This window comes from Staurois parvus, unplaced genomic scaffold (assembly GCF_062004578.1).
Source record: "Staurois parvus isolate SC_StPar_1 unplaced genomic scaffold, SC_StPar_1.0 ptg000503l, whole genome shotgun sequence".
NCBI classification, from domain to species: domain Eukaryota; kingdom Metazoa; phylum Chordata; class Amphibia; order Anura; family Ranidae; genus Staurois; species Staurois parvus.
The window spans coordinates 208,286-225,159 of NW_028318299.1; the positions used below are offsets into that span (position 1 = coordinate 208,286).

The 16,874-nt window shown below is 44.2% G+C and overlaps 1 protein-coding gene across 6 annotated transcripts in view; it reads left to right on the forward strand.

Moving 5' to 3' along the window:
• Positions 1 to 16,746: 16,746 nt before the first annotated feature.
• LOC149451947 (uncharacterized) overlaps positions 16,747 to 16,874 on the forward strand; it is a 92,346-nt gene continuing 92,218 nt past the window's right edge. For 5 of the 6 annotated variants that reach the window (XM_089689900.1, XM_089689901.1, XM_089689903.1 and 2 more), the window contains exon 1: positions 16,747 to 16,860. The gene's annotated coding sequence lies outside the window, so the exon portion shown is untranslated. The remainder of the gene's footprint in view (positions 16,861 to 16,874) is intronic. The other variant, XM_089689902.1, reaches the window with a different exon arrangement.

A 16,874-nucleotide genomic window follows, 5' to 3' on the forward strand; every position in this document is an offset into this window, starting at 1 on the left:
CTGATAATTGCGCGGTCATGCAATGCTGCACCCAAACAAAATTTACGTCCTTTTTTTCACACAAATAGAGCTTTCTTTTGGTGGTATTTGATCACCTGTGCGCTTTTTATTTTTCACGCTATAAACAAAAAAAGGCCAAAAATTTTTAAGAAAAACAATATTTTTTACTTTCAGCTATAAATAATATATAGTAAACTCAAAGTTAGTTATAAATTTAGGCCAAAATGTATTCTGCTTTTGGTATTGTATTCTGTATTTTGGTAAAAAAAATCCCAATAAGTGTATATTGATTGCTTTGTGTGGAAGTTATAGCGTCTACAAACTATGGTATAGATACTGCAATTTACGCCATTTTTCTGCTATACAGCGCTGCACTAGTTTAACGGACAATTGCGCGGTCATGCAATACGGTACATAAATGAAATTTACATTTTTTTTTCCCCACAAATTGAGCTTTCTTTTGGTGGTATTTGATCGCCTGTGCGGTTTTTATTTTTTGCGCTATAAAAAAAAGGCTGACAATTTTGAGGAAAAAAAAACAATATTTTGGACTTTTTGCTATAAAACATGTCCAGTAAAAAAAAATGCAAAAATCTAATTTAGTCATAAATTTCTGCCAAAATGCATTCTGCGACATGTCTTTGCTACAAAAAACCCAATACGTGTAAATTAATTGGTTTACATGAAAGTTATAGCGTTTACAAATGGCGGGAAAGATACTGGGATTTTTAATTTTTATTTATACTAACAATGGCGTCGATCAGCGACTTTTGGCGGCAATCAGCGACATATGGCGGCGACCAGCGACTTATGGCAGGACTGCGGGACAGCGGCGGACATTTTGACACTGGGGGGGAACTGACTTGGGGTCACTGACATCCCCAGTGACACCAATACAGTGATCAGTGAAAAAAAACCACTGAAACTGTACTAATGTCACTGGGGAGGAAGGGGTTAACATTTTTAGAATTTGGAGTGTAAGGGGAGTGTTTTACTAGGGGGCGGGGGTGTGTACTGGACAGGGGGGGGGGAGGGAGGGGGGAGCTGATCGAGGGAGAGAAACTCTGCAGCTTCTCACAAGCTGCCAGAGAACTGACACAGAACAGGGCTGTGTGTAAACAATGCAGCCCTGCTCTGTGTTAGCGACAGCGGCAATCACGGGAAAACGGCCGGTAAAAACATGCCATGACCCGTCGGCTGACACCCGCGCGCGCCCCCTACCTGTTTTGAAGGCAGCCGTTTTAAAATGTGCTTTTGCCTACGAGCGCCGCCCTGCCACCGTTTATATGCGGTGGCTGGGTGGCAAGTGGTTAAACAAAGTGCGGCAATAAAAGCAAATCATTTATGTCCACAAAATTGGCAACTCATAACAGTAGTAGTCAAATGAGCACTTGGCAAAATCGTGTCAACCGCTGTGCAACTCCTGGCTGGTCCCGCTGCAGGCAGGTCTCTAATGCACTGTCTCTGGCTGTGCTGGTGGTCCCCAGCCTGCAGCGGCCCTGTCCAGCTTTCCTAGAGTAGCCGCCTGTCTCCTGGAATCTCCTCTATGCTCTTGAGACTGTGCTGGGAGACACATCAAACCTTCTGGCAATGGCACGCATTGATGTGCCATCCTGGAGGAGTTGGGCTGCCTGTGCAACCTCTGTAGGGTCCAGGTATGGCCTCATGCTACCAGTAGTGACACTGACCCAAGCCAAATGCAAAACTAGTGAAAAACTGAAAAGATGAGTAGGGAAAAAATGTCACTGGCCTCCACCTGAAAACCATTCCTGTTTTGGGGGTCATCTCCTTGTTGCCCGTCTAGTGTACCTGTTGTTAATTTTATTAACACCAAAGCAGCTGAAACTGATGAACAACCCCTTCTGCTCCTTAACTGACCAGATCCATATCCCAGGAGTTTCATTGACTTGATGCTAGACTCTGATTACAAAGTCTTCATTTCATTTTTTGAGCAGTGTACAGTATATCCATTACCTTGCTTTTTTTGTCACTGGAGTACAGGTTTAAAAAGAAAGTGTCATGATAGAAATATGTGAGGTGTCATTGCTGAGCTATGTGCTCCAGAGCCATCATCCTCACTAAAGCATTTGGTGACTCCCTCCTGCCTAGAATGAGCATCTGCATATCAGATTCAATGGCTGCATGTATAGTACAGATCTGAGACTCATTAGCTAAGAATGTCAGCAGAAGAGCCTTGACATATAAGACAGTAATGGGAGCTCCCATACTACAGCCATGACAGGTCCCCTTTAAAAATAAGACCTCTGCGCTGAATAAAGTCATTGGTGACACTTTACACTTCAGGGGACACAATGCACACTGACACTCATACTGCACATAGATATACTACTCACCTGTTCTTGCTGTTCAGCCATATCTTCTCCAATCCAAGTCAGAACTCTGTTAACATTCAGCACTGACCAGCTCTGAAAGAATGTAGAAGCTCAGGATAAAATTGTTTCAAATTGCTTTAGCAAGGCAATTTCTGTGAATAGATAGCAGGAGAACCGGTTCTGCAAGTCTCCATTAGAAGATGCAAACTTACCCATGGGTCAGTCGTGGACATTTCTGGAAAATCAATTGTGGCCATAGGCAAAAGTCAAACAAAAGGCATGTGGAGCTGGGAACTACCATGGGGGATGTGTACCAATGAGAAAATAATTATAGAAAATATCACTGAGCGGGAAAGAGACCCTTCATTTTATGTGACTTGGAGCAGTGGTTCTCAACCTTCCTAATGCCGTGACCCTTTAATACAGTTCCTCATGTTGTGGTGACCCCCAACCATAAAATTATTTACCCAGTAATTATATTTCATGAAGTGTCATTTTACCTCCAATACTGCTGCTTTCAACACAGTAGCTGCTTTTAACAGAGTAGCTGCTTTCTACACAGTAGCTGCTCTTTACACATCGGAAATATGTGTTTTTGGATGGTCTTAGGGGACCCCTGTGAAAGGGTCGTTTGACCCCCAAAGGGGTCACGACCCACAGGTTGAGAACCACTGACTTGGAGGGTGATATGGGAAAAATGACAATTTTTCAGATTACATACTTCCGAGATGCCTTTAAGCTGTATGCAGTGTTATGGAGCAGCACAACGTCTCCGACAGTGTCACTGACACCATATTGTTACATGGCACACATTTCATGTGTTATCATTTATGTTTCTCCTACTCTTTGGCTTACAAACAGCAGCAGCACCCCAGTCTGAATAATTTCAACTTGGAGAAAACGTCTTTAATGAATAGTTTTTGCTGTGACCCTTGATTTTTTTTTATCTAGCAATAGTAGGGCAGAATTCAGCATTTGAAACACAACAAATCTAAAAGCTATTGGAAGGTTTGAACTCAATAAATAAATAAAGATAAACGCCTCAACTTCATAACAATTGTAGAGCACAGGTATACCAGTTTCATTGCAGTACCGCACTGTATTATATCTACAAACTTTAATAAAATGTCAACACACAGTGCATAAAAACACATCAAAAACAAAACCCCACATTTCCAGAGACATAGCATTCATTCTGCTGAATTTTGTAATACTTTGATCAGTTTTAATTAAAACAATATACATTTATTGTAGATACAAATGATAAACTTAATTTGTATTTGCACAATCTAACACAGGGGTGGCGAACAAGTTAGACACAAAGAGCCAAAATCTTAAACTGTGAAAGTCAGAGAGCCACACCACGCAGTGACCTGCCAAAACAGACAAACACTCACACAAAAACACATAATTAAAACCATATTATTCACCATAACACTTTCTTCCCCTTACAAAACAACAATGTGTTCATTTCAAGGTAAGTGTCCACCCTCAACACACACATCAAATCAACTTAGCCAGAGTTAACACATCAACTACCCTGGAGGTTGCTGTGGTACCTGTCTCTCTCTCACTCTAACACACAAGTATACAAAAAAAAATTCTGAACTAATGGACTGCAGACAAAGTACAGGAGATGACCAGAGACTGCAGACAAAGTACAGGAGATGACCAGAGACTGCAGACAAAGTACAGGAGATGACCAGAGACTGCAGACAAAGTACAGGAGATGACCAGAGACTGCGGACATAGTACAGGAGATGACCAGAGACTGCGGACACAGTACAGGAGTTGACCAGAGACTGCGGACATAGTACAGGAGATGACCAGAGACTGCGGACACAGTACAGGAGATGACCAGAGACTGCGGACATAGTACAGGAGATGACCAGAGACTGCGGACACAGTACAGGAGATGACCAGAGACTGCGGACAGTACAGGGATGACCAGAGACTGTGGACAGCACAGGGATGACCAGAGACTGCGGACAGCACAGGGATGACCAGAGACTGCGGACAGCACAGGGATGACCAGAGACTGCGGACAGCACAGGGATGACCAGAGACTGCGGACAGCACAGGGATGACCAGAGACTGCGGACAGCACAGGGATGACCAGAGACTGCGGACAGTACAGATGACTGCTGACCTTTGGGGAGGTGGGGAGCGGGTACCTGAATTTGACAGGTACCCGCTCTTACTTCCGCAGAGTTTTTGTTTGATCTTACCTGTTCCTCGATCCAGCCGCGCGCTGTCTTCCCGGCTTCTGTAATGGCGCTCGGCATGACAGCCAGGTGCCCAGTGCGCATGAGCGAGAAGCACTTGCGCTTTGTGATTGGTCCGGCGGCTTCTGGGATCTGTCATGTGTCCCAGGTACCGCCTTACCATTCACAAAAAGCACCGCTTCTTGCGCATGCGCACTTGGCACCCAGCTGTCATGCCCAGTGCCCACACTACAGAAGCCGGAAGACAGCGCGCCGCTGGATAGAGGAAAAGGTAAAAATAAGAGAAACATGAAACTTGGCAAAGAGCCACAGTATACAAAATATGATAAGAGGCAAAGAGTCGCATTCATTTTGGCCGGGAGCCGCACGCAGCTCGAGAGCCGCGTGTTCGCCACCCCTGATCTAACATAACAATAAATATATTAATATGGTACATAGCATTGCAAAAATATTTAAAAATGAAATAGAGGCTTTTTTTTCAATTTATTTTTTAATGTGATACTAAAAAAAATAAGAAACAAAATGAATAAATATAAAAACAAGTTTAAATATTAACGATGCAAAAATGGAAGTTTAAAAAAAAACAGTAGAAAAATAATAGTTAATGGAAGAAGGGGACATTGAAGTTAAGAGTGATTAGGAAAAATTTGAGGCCAATAAGGGGTTTAAAGAGCAACTTTTTTAAAAAAAACTTGTAATTTTGCTTTAGCTGACATCACATGCAGAAAATCTCCTATCTGAACAATGTTAATAAACACTGTTACTCTGTATCTCTATATCTTCTGTCTAAATGTTGTTACTTTGTATCTATCTCCCATCTGATCGATGTTTGTAAACAATGTTACTTTGTATCTCTCTTCCATCTGATCGATGTTTATAAACAGTGTTATTTTGTATCTCTCTATTGCCCATCTGGTCAAATATTTATTAAAAAAATGTTACTTTGTTTAAAAAAATAACCACATTTCAAAAGAAAAAGCATTTGTTATTCTTAATTTGTTTTATACTTTGATCAGTTTTCATTTAAAAATAAGACATCAGACATCAGTTCTTGAACACCTCTCTAGTTCAGCTAAAAAACAAAAAAATAACAGTGTAAGCCCTACGTTTTATCGTTTCCATGATTAGATGTAGATCTAATCAGGAAAATCTCTATGAAGGAAGCCCAACCCAAGAGGAACGTCATTTAAGTACAGCTATATCCTGCAGATCTAGACTTAGCTACATGCAACAAGCAAAGTCACACATGCTGCCATTCCATAGATCAATGTAAGACTTCCAGCTGAGGCCCCCGCTCCCATGACCCATTTACCACCCATTTCTTGCTAAAGGATTAGTCTGCACCATTACATACCTGTTGTCGTCAACTTTGAAAGCATCCCTTTTAATTGACTTTGGGGTCAGTGTCTGGGAGTCCCTATATTTTTTAAGGGGATTTCCAAATATCAATAAGCCCACTTCCCGCAGACCCCAACAATTCCTAGGCGAGGGCTGTGAGGAAAAGGCTCTTGAAATACATGTCTGATATAAGTTCCCCAAACCTAGCTTAACCTTGAAATATCGTCAAAGTCTTTTTAATAAGTTCCTTTGAATACTGTTAAAGACCTTCTTGACATCTGCCAGGAGGACCAGCACTTCCTTTCCTAAGTTTAATATAATAGTAGCCATTTACCACCAGGAGTTTGCAGATTTCTCAACGAGGAACACCCGGGTAAATCCTGTTTGGTTTTCATGTATCAGGTCTCCAGTTACTGTACATTCCCTAGACACTTTACCATGGCAAGCATCAAAAAGGTTTCATTTTCCTGAAACTATGCACGTCAGAAGAGTATAGTACAATTTTGGAATCAGGGAGTTGTTGTTGGACACATCATTTTTCACATATGTAACAAACAGAACACTATGCACTTAGAACTTTGAACGGATTCCTCATCACTAACCATGGACAGGAGGAAATGAATATTAGAAGAGAATGTGCAGAATACAGACTGACATGCAGCAGACATGGACGGTTATAAAGAGGAATTAAAGATTTATTGATTGCACATATAAACTCAGATGGCTTTATGATATTGTGGTTTTTGCTGTTATCTGTGGATTTATTATGGACAAATAGCATGGCGCCCACCATCCACAGGCATTTTCACTCCAGTGATAAAAGATGCTGCATCTGATGCCAGGAAAGTGATTGTCTGGGCCACTTCCTCCACTTTGCCAGGGCGTGTGCCTCCTGTGAGAGCTTCAGGAACTGAAAGAAAAGGAGGCAAGAAATGAATACCAAGACACAAGTAGAGAAGGAACCAAGAGATCAACGCCAAGACAGGAGGGGAGAAGGAGGAAAGAGATCAATGCCAAGGCATGAGGAGAGAAGGAACCGAGAGATCAACACCAAGACATGAAGAGAGAAAGAGGCGAGAGATTAATGCCAAGGCACAAGGAGAGAAGGAGGAGAGAGATCAATGCCAAGGCACGAGGAGAGAAGGAGGCCAGAAATCAACGCCAAGGCATGAGGAGAGAAAATGGTGAGAGATCAATGCCAAGGCACGAGGAGAGAAGGCAAGAGATCAATGCCAAGGCACGAGGAGAGAAGGCAAGAGATCAATGCCAAGGCACGAGGAGAGAAGGAGGCGAGAGATCAATGCCAAGGCACAAGGAGAGAAGGAGGTGAGAGATCAATGCCAAGACATGAGGAGAGAAGGAGGAGCGAGATCAATGCCAAGACATGAGGAGAGAAGGAGGCGAGAGATCAATGCCAAGGCACGAGGAGAGAAGGAGGCGAGAGATCAATGCCAAGGCACGAGGAGAGAAGGAGGCGAGAGATCAATGCCAAGACATGAGGAGAGAAGGAGGAGAGAGATCAATGCCAAGACATGAGGAGAGAAGGAGGCGAGGTATCAACGCCAAGGCATGAGGAGAGAAGGAGGCAAGAGATCAATGCCAAGGCATGAGGAGAGAAGGAGGCAAGAGATCAATGCCAAGGTACGAGGAGAGAAGGAGGCGAGATATCAACACCACAGCATGAGGAGAGAAGGAGGCAAGAGATCAATGCCAAGGCACGAGGAGAGAAGGAGGCGAGATATCAACACCACAGCATGAGGAGAGAAGGAGGCAAGAGATCAATGCCAAGGCACGAGGAGAGAAGGAGGCGAGAGATCAATGCCAAGGCACGAGGAGAGAAGGAGGTGAGAGATCAATGCCAAGACATGAGAAGAGAAGGAGGAGAGAGATCAATGCCAAGACATGAGGAGAGAAGGAGGCGAGGTATCAACGCCAAGGCATGAGGAGAGAAGGAGGCAAGAGATCAATGCCAAGGCATGAGGAGAGAAGGAGGTGAGATATCAACGCCAAGGCATGAGGAGAGAAGGAGGCGAGAGATCAATGCCAAGGTGCGAGGAGAGAAGGAGGTGAGATATCAACGCCAAGGCATGAGGAGAGAAGGAGGCGAGAGATCAATGCCAAGGTGCGAGGAGAGAAGGAGGTGAGATATCAACGCCAAGGCATGAGGAGAGAAGGAGGCGAGATATCAACGCCAAGGCATGAGGAGAGAAGGAGACAAGAGATCAACGCCAAGGCACGAGGAGAGAAGGAGACAAGAGATCAATGCCAAGGCACGAGGAGAGAAGGAGGAGAGAAGGAGGAGAGAGATCAATGTCAAGGTATGAAGAGAGAAGGAGACAAGAGATCAATGTCAAGGCACGAGGAGAGAAGGAGCCTGCTGGGTGTGCTTTCATACCTGTCTCAGATACATACATTATGCAGCGCTGTGTTCTGGCAGTAGGATGGAGACTTCCTGTCCCACGCTCCAAATAAAATACAGTTGGGCTGAGTCCTGCTCAGCCATTTGCAGTCAGTTTTGTATTCATTGGAATGAATACAAATCTTCCTCTGATTGGCTTAAGCGGAGATAGTGACATCATCTGTCCACCTCTCTGCCTCAGCCAATCAACTTAGAATGACTGAGAAGCACTCAGCCTGACTATTTTGCTCCAGGAGTGGGGCAGGAAGTTTCCTTCCCAATCTTCCTACTGCCGGGGCCCGCTGAGGATACATACAGTGAATACAGAGCACCCAGCAAGTGCAACTGTTAGCACAACAAATCGTTTGTTTGGCCCAGTTGGGTCCAAACAAACTATATAAAAAGGACATTAAACACAGCTTTAAAGCTGAACTCTAGACAAACAGCTAAGTACTCAGATGAAATACATCTTTGGAGACCATTATTCCCACTCTGCAGCTCTGTACTCATTAATATATCATTAAATGTATTTTTATAAATGCAAGAATCTAGAATTGACCTGGTATCAGCCTCTTGCAGTCCCTGTACAGCAGAGCTCAGACTAAGGGAGGCAGAAGGAGCCAATCAGGTGTGCTGCTTTGCTCACATGGTAACAAGGGTCATGCTGAGGGAGGAGCTCATCAGTGTGCTGCTTCTCCTTTAACTGTCCAATCACAGGTTGGGGGAGGGACAAGACCTGTAAGTGTTATTAAACTGCAGAGGATAAATCAGGTCTTCTCCTCAACCAGACAGGGCTGTACTATGCGACAAAGCTGTGTAAAGTGCAGGAGTGGATGAACAGAAATACAAATTCCTTGGCAAGTAGAAATGCTCCCATTATGTATTTCATGTGAGTATTTAGCTGTTTTCCTGAAGTTCAGGGTTAATGGCGCTCCAGGGCTATTATGTGGATGAGAAATGTACACCTAGAATGTCCTGGTTACATTTTGCTGAGGCATTTGGGGGTACTATGAAAAACTAGACGTGCAGAATGAAAAAAAAAAGTTTCAATTTGTTATTTAAATAATTTAATTTAGTTAAATTCATTTAATTTGTTTTCAGAATTCATTTTGTTGATTCAAATTTTCAGAATTTGGTTGAATTCAATTCAATTCAACCAAATTCATAAAATTTTAATTTATTCTGCTTGAAATTCGAATTTTGGAAGATGGTTATTTTCTAATTTATTGTATTCTATTGTTTTTCTAATCCTTTTGTTGTTTCTGTTCTCTTTTTTTGTTCTGTTCTACTCTATTCTTTTCTGTTATTTTATTCTCTATTCCATTTTTTTTCTATTCTATTCTGTTATTTTACTCTGTTATTTTGTATTCTGTTATTTTATTCTCTATTCTATACTTTTCTATTTTATTATTTTCCATTCTATTCTTTTCCATTTTGTTTATTTATTTTTTTTTTTTTATTCCACTCTGTTTTACTCTATTCTTTCCTATTCCATTTTTTTCGATTCTGTTCTTTTCTATTTTATTTTTTTTTTCAAATTCGATTTCATATTTGAATTTTGGGCGTAATTTTGTTTCTTTATTTTATATTAACATAATTTGTTACCATTGTAATATGGAAATTCAGAGACATCCGAATAACAAAAAATTTGTTTGAATTTCATTTCAGGATGAAACGAACCACACAGGTTTGTAAAAAATGTGATTCATGACAAAAGGGCTCCAAACACTTTACAAAAGACATAAGACAGACCAAATAAAATCAGAATGACAGCCCTGGATCCCATATTTTTATCAACAGGTCCCATATTTCTATCATCACAGTTTTTTTTCGTTACATTTCTCAGTCAAACAGAAAAACGGGGCCCAATCATGATTGCTGTCAAAAACTGGAGGCCACTTTCACCAACATGGTGAAGCAAATGATTCTCCCAACACCAATGTTTACAGACCCCATATATCTCAGTACTTTGTCGGACTGCCTCTATCTGAATTCTGATACAAGCTGTAATAATGTGCTCCCCAATCATCAATCTAAAAAAATGGGATGTTGGTCTCCCAGTATGCACAGGGCAAGCTCCTCCAGCTACGTACCTCCTGGTACTGCTCTCCACTCATCCCAGCCCCCTTCTGCAATTCAGTTATGATCACCCCCGGACCGGAAGAGAAGTGGAGGCATTGTCAGCTGGAGCACCAAGAGAAGAATGAACACCCTGTAATGTTACCTCATCTCTCACATACACTCAGGGGCTGACTGACAACTCATGGGGCCCCCAGGCAATAGGGGATCATGGGGCCCCTGTGTCCTTGCCCAAACTCAAAAAAGCCTATGAAAAAGGTACCAGGGGCATCTCATGGGGCCCCCTACTGACCCCGGGCCTTTGGGCAGTGCCCGAGTTTCCAAATGGTCAGTCCGCCCCTGCATACACTATATAGTTAGGTTTTGGTCATTCTACTCACCATAGGATATTGACTCGGACTTGCTTAATGGTCAACTCTAGAGAACAACAAAAACACAGTGAATGTATTTGCCCACATTAACACTTTGTTTGGTATCATTAGTTGTATAGTTTTTTTTTTTCTGTTGATCCTGTCTGCTTTAATAGCTCCTATTACAGGCTGTCATTGCCAAGTTGCTGCCAATCAACTAACAACAGTGTTGTCTGTGCAGACTTTGGGGTTACATACACTTTTCATTAATTCAATGATTACATGCAAGCTGGGCTGCTGTTAGAAACCACGGGGGTCCCATACAGCCAACCTGACAGGGGCCCCCTTAAAAAATACAACAAAAAAAACACAGTTTACTATGCTTCAGTTATGAATGGAGGAAAGGAAGGGGCTGGTTAATGTGAAATATTTATCAGACCCTTCCCCCAATCTCCATCCTGAAGGATCCAATTGTGTGCTTGCAGCTGCCAGTGGGAAGGATAGGAGGGAAGCCGGCACTGTGTGGGCCCAGGCAGCTGGGTGAATCAGATGTGCCCAGGGAGGGTGATCGGTATTGTGGGCAGGGGGGTCCCCTGTATCGCTTTCTCTGCAGCAGCTGAACACCAACAGGAGAAGAATCCAGCTTTCAGATGCTGCAGAAAGAGCCATACAGGGCATCGGTTCCAGTAATTGCACCCCCACCATGCTGATCAGCCTCCCTGTCCACATCCAATTCACCCAGCTCCCTGGGCCCCCTTGTTGTCTGGGCCCCATACAGGAGAACTGGTGGTACCCCCTTATCCACGGCCCTGCATGCAAGAGTAGAGGTGTCTCTACAACTCATGGGGGCCAGTAGCAAAATTTTGACGAAGACCCCCTCTGTGACAACAGACAGTTTCATTTGGGACAATAGTGCAACCGATCGTAACATCAAGGATAAGCATCAGGAGAGTGGTTAACAGTCTAGATCGGGGTGTAATAATTCAATTCAATTGCAGACCATGTAACGGAACCAGAACCCGACCACTCTTGGGTATATTCTGTTATACCGCAACTTCCCTGTCCGAACACCATCCACGGACCACACCCTTGAAATCACTCAGGAAATAGACAGCACCCAGCTCTTCTTAAAACAGGAAGCCAACTCTTTTATTTTACATACACAACAACTTATATACACAGGGCAGAGAAACACAACCAGGAACAGGAAACACATCATCACCCCTCCCCATCCAACCAAGACACAGAACAATGGGCTGCAGCACATGGAAAAGGACATTAGACAGCCATGTGGCGGAGAACAAAGGGCAACACATCAATATACAATAGACATTCACATACACACCCTGTACCCTAACAGGCACAGGGTCACTTAAACGTAAGAATTTGGGGAGATGATACAGAGGTCCCCCCACACCCAAAAGTCACTCCCGTCACAGACCGCATTGCAATATGGTTGCCCCCAAAGAGCACCCCCCCTTTACATCAGATATCAAGAGCCCCTCACCATCAGAACTCAAGAGTCCCCCCACTTTCCCTTACATCATCACAGTGCACCCCTCTTACCTTGTGCTGCTGCCGCAAAGAAGCTGGGGGTGGAGCTGGCAAACAGAAAAATTACAGGGTCTGGAAGAGGACCAGAGGAGGCTGGAGTCAGTAGCCAGGGTCTACTGAATGCTGAGATGAGGGGATGCTGCGGCTGCACCATAGAGAGGAGCGACTTCTGTAGGAGGAGCTCTGTCCTCCTCTTTGCTGCCAATTGGTGAAACAGGGAAGGGGCAGAGACAAATCTCTCTGTAGCTGCATGGAGAACCCCAGGATCTGTAGGAGGTGTTTTGTGTTTAATGGTCTAGTTCAAAATTTGAAAAGAAGGTGTAGTATAGAAGTAGTAGCAGCAGCACACCAGAAGCAATGTTCTATCGTGCATTGCAATGACTCAGAAGACAAATAAAAGATTATGCCACCCTTATCTATAGAGCACAAGAAAACACTCCCTGGTCTGAGACCTAAGGCGCTGGATACGTTGACAACATTTCCTTTGGTCTTGATGAGATGAGGCACCGCCAGTCGAGTGAGATAGAAAAGAGACCTGGAAAAGTCCAGAGATGAGGAGATTATTTTACAATTACACTCACTTCTCAAAAAAATCTAAAAAGGAATAAAAAAAAACACAAGGGGTGTCAGGGCTCCAGGGTATGACCAGAGGTATGTGAACTGATGCAGGGAAACGCAGGCTTCAGATATGTTATAAATAAGACAATTTATGAAAGACTAACAATACAAACGCAGTGCAATACTAAAACATAACACAGTGCAAACGAACCAAACCAAACCACCCACAGATAACAATACATACAATGCAAGCGTCGTCAGGCAGGCCGGGTCAATAACAATCGCGCAGGTAGGAACAGGAGGAGCAGGCAGAGAGTAGTCAGGTCACGAGCCGGGTACAGCAACTAACGGGCAGGTAGGTACAGGGGGTCAGGCAGAGAATGGTCGGGGTCACAAACCAGGGATCAAACAGGAGAAGTCAGCAGAGGTCCGGATCAGGCAGGGTCAGCAACGAATCAGTCAGACAGGGACAGGGACAGGGATGCAGGTAACAAGATACAGGGGCCCATAGAAAAACACACACCAAGGCACAGACTGCAGGTCTGGCCTTCCCTTAAATACACCTGCATAATCAGCTTCAGGTGTTTGGCTGGCTGCAGGGTTGAGTCTCTGATTGCTGGGAGCACCCGCTGGCCAGCCCTGGTACTGCAGCCCACAAGGCAGGTGAGTCCCACCATTACTGGCAAGTCCATTCCTGACAAGGGGAGCTTAATAAACCCAGTCCGCTGGTCTAAGGAAACAAATACCCAGTGACAGGGGCGGACTGACAACTCATGGGGCCCCCGGGCAATAGGGGATCATGGGGCCCCTGTGTCCTTGTCCAAACTCAAAAAAGCCTATGAAAAAGGTACCAGGGGCATCTCATGGGGCCCCCTACCGACCCCAGGCCCTCGGGCAGTGCCCGAGCTTCCAAATGGTCAGTCCGCCCCTGCCCAGTGATGAATGCATTTTAAAACCTTACAGCATTAGAAAATTGTTCATGTAAATGAAATGAGCACAACCCCAATAACAGAAACAACCTTTGTTAGGATGTGACTCTGTGCAGTGCCACTAGTGTAATGACAAACATAGGCTGAGGCTTGTTTAGATATGTAGCCCATATACTGCTTATCACAAATAATTCTGGAACCAGTGTGGATTCTGGTGGAAACTGGGTTTCCCTCACCTGCACATGCTGGTGCCCTTAAAATTGGTGCTGCTGTGCGGGGCATGGCTTTTACTGCTGCAATATTCATTCACAGGGATCTGTGAATGGATAAACTACAAGTCCCATCTGTCACCATGGCAGGCAGACTTGTAGTTCTCAATGGACTTTGCGGGCACTAGGGTTCACCCAGCTGCCTGGGCCCTGCACAGGAGGACTGGTGGTACCCTAGGGTTGCCATCTCATCCCTTTAAACCCAAACACATAATAATGACACAGGTTCTGAGGGTCATTAAATGCAGATAGGGCACTAAGCGAGTTGAATTACCACCTTAATCAGCCCCAGAACCTGTGTCATTAATGGGTTCAGTTTTAAATTGATGAGGTGGCCACCCTAGCAGGCACTGATGAGCACCCTCTTAGTCCACTGACACTTCTTCCAACTTTCTAACACAAAGCTCATACAGAGGTATGGGGAGCAAGTTGGAGGACGTGTCTGCAAGAGCCTGACATTGCACCCAGGATCTCGGAAGCAATGCTCTGCAGGTTCCTAGTTGAAAAAAGTTGTTTTGCAAAAATATGAGCTTTTTTTGTTTTTTTTCCTAAACGTGACCCTACACCCCCGCCCTGCCCAGAATAGGCATCTGCATGTTAGATTCAATGGCTGCATGCTTGTTATAGATTAGTGACTTATTAGGTAACAAAGCTCAGACTGACAGAAATGGGAGCTCCTATATTACAGCCATGACAGGTCCCCTTTAAAAATAAGACATCTGTTCTGAATAAAGTCATTGGTGACACATTAGACATTCGGGGACACAGCTCACTTGTTCCTGCTGGGCAGCCATCTCTGCTCCAATCCAGGTCAGAAGTTTTTATTTTGGTGGGGGTGGGGGTGGGGGGACTTTATTAGTACTCAGCACTAACTTGCTGGAATTTTAATTGTTTCCTGCTAAAAGAATGCAGAATCTCAGGACGGACAAAGGTTTGTTTCTCCATGCTTCCTCTGGGAGGGTTCTGTGAATGGGCAGCTGGAGAACCTGTCTGGGAAGTCTCTGTCAGAAGCTGAAAACTTATGGAGCGCCTCATCCCCAACCTGAACTTAGAGATCAAACTACGCTTTTTAACCCCTCGCCTACCGGGCACTTTCACCCCCTTCCTGCCCAGGACAATTTTCAGCTTTCAGCGCTGTCACACTTTAAATGACAATTGCGTGGTCATGCAACACTGTACCCATATTAATTTTTATCATTTTTTTCACACAAATAGAGCTTTTTTTTAATGGTATTTCATCGCCGAGGGGGTTATTTTTTGCGTTATAAACAAATTATTATCTATTATAAAATTTTGCTAACAGGTAATTTTTCTCCTTCACTGATGTGCACTGATGAGGCTGCACTGATAGGCAGCACTGATGGGCACTGATAGGCAGCACTGATGAAGTGGCACAGATAAGCAGCACTGATAGGCAGCACTGATGGGTGGCACTGACTGATGGCACTGATGGGCACTGATAGGCAGCACTGATGGGCACTGATAGGCAGCACTGATGAAGTGGCACAGATAAGCAGCACTGATAGGCATCACTGATGGGTGGCACGGACTGATGGCACTGCTGGGCACTGATAGGCAGCACTGATGGGCACTGATAGGCAGCACTGATGAAGTGGCACAGATAAGCAGCACTGATAGGCATCACTGATGGGTGGCACGGACTGGTGGCACTGCTGGGCACTGATAGGCAGCACTGATGGGCACTGATAGGCAGCACTGATGAAGTGGCACAGATAAGCAGCACTGATAGGCAGCACTGATGGGTGGCACTGACTGTTGGTTGGGAACAGTGTGAAACTGGATTAATCCGACCATATTACAGTCTTCCATTGATTGACAGTCCATGAATTATGGGTGTAGCACCACTCTCTCCTCTTCTGAGCATTGATATCAGTCATTGGAGTCTTTTGGCTGTTGTAGGGGGGCTGGGGGATATCATCATCTGGAGAAAAAAATTTGTAAGATCTTAAAAAAAAAAAAGTAGCACAAATTATATTTTTTATGGCACAAAACAGCACAAACCTAACACTAACAAATGATATATTTCTTTTCAAGATTTATTAACATGGGGTGTGAAGTGGGTGGGGTTTGATCAAATAAAAACAAACTGTTATAACTAAAAACCATAACAGCGCAAATAAAAATGTTAGCAGCACAAACGCGGCACTAACCAACCAGCCCAGTTTTGTATCTTTTGGCTGTTGTAGGGGGGCTGGGTGACCTTTGGTGACCTTTAATAAATCATTAAGAATGCAAAAACGATAAATGATAGAACGGAGATTTAAACGGCACAAACCAGCACAAAACGCGGCACTAACCAACCAACCCGGTTTCATGTCCTTTGGCTGTTGTAGGGGGGCTGGGTGACCTTTGGTGACCTTTAATAAATCGTTAAGAATGCAAAAATGATAAAATATAGAACGGAGTTTTAAACAGCACAAACGCGGCGCTAACCAACCAGACTGGTTTTGTGTCTTTCGGCTGTTGTAGGGGGGCTGGGTGATGTCATCATCTGGAAAAAAAATGTATAATGTCCCAAAAATAAAAGCACAAATGAAATTTTGTACGTCACAAACCAGCACAAACGTAGCACTAAAGAAGCACGTTGGAGTTGTTATTTGTGCTGATCGCAGGGGGGGGGGGCAGCTTTGCTGAGCTGTCAATGTTCTGCACTGTGTGCCTCTCCCTTCCTCCACATTCTTTCTGAATATACTTTCACTTTCACTCTCTGCACTTGCCACCCTCCCCTTTCCTTCCATTCTACAGACGCAGAGAGTGCTGTCCAGACCGCCGTCCAGGCAGGAAGGGGTTACAGAAGGGTATCCAGGTATGATAATGTAC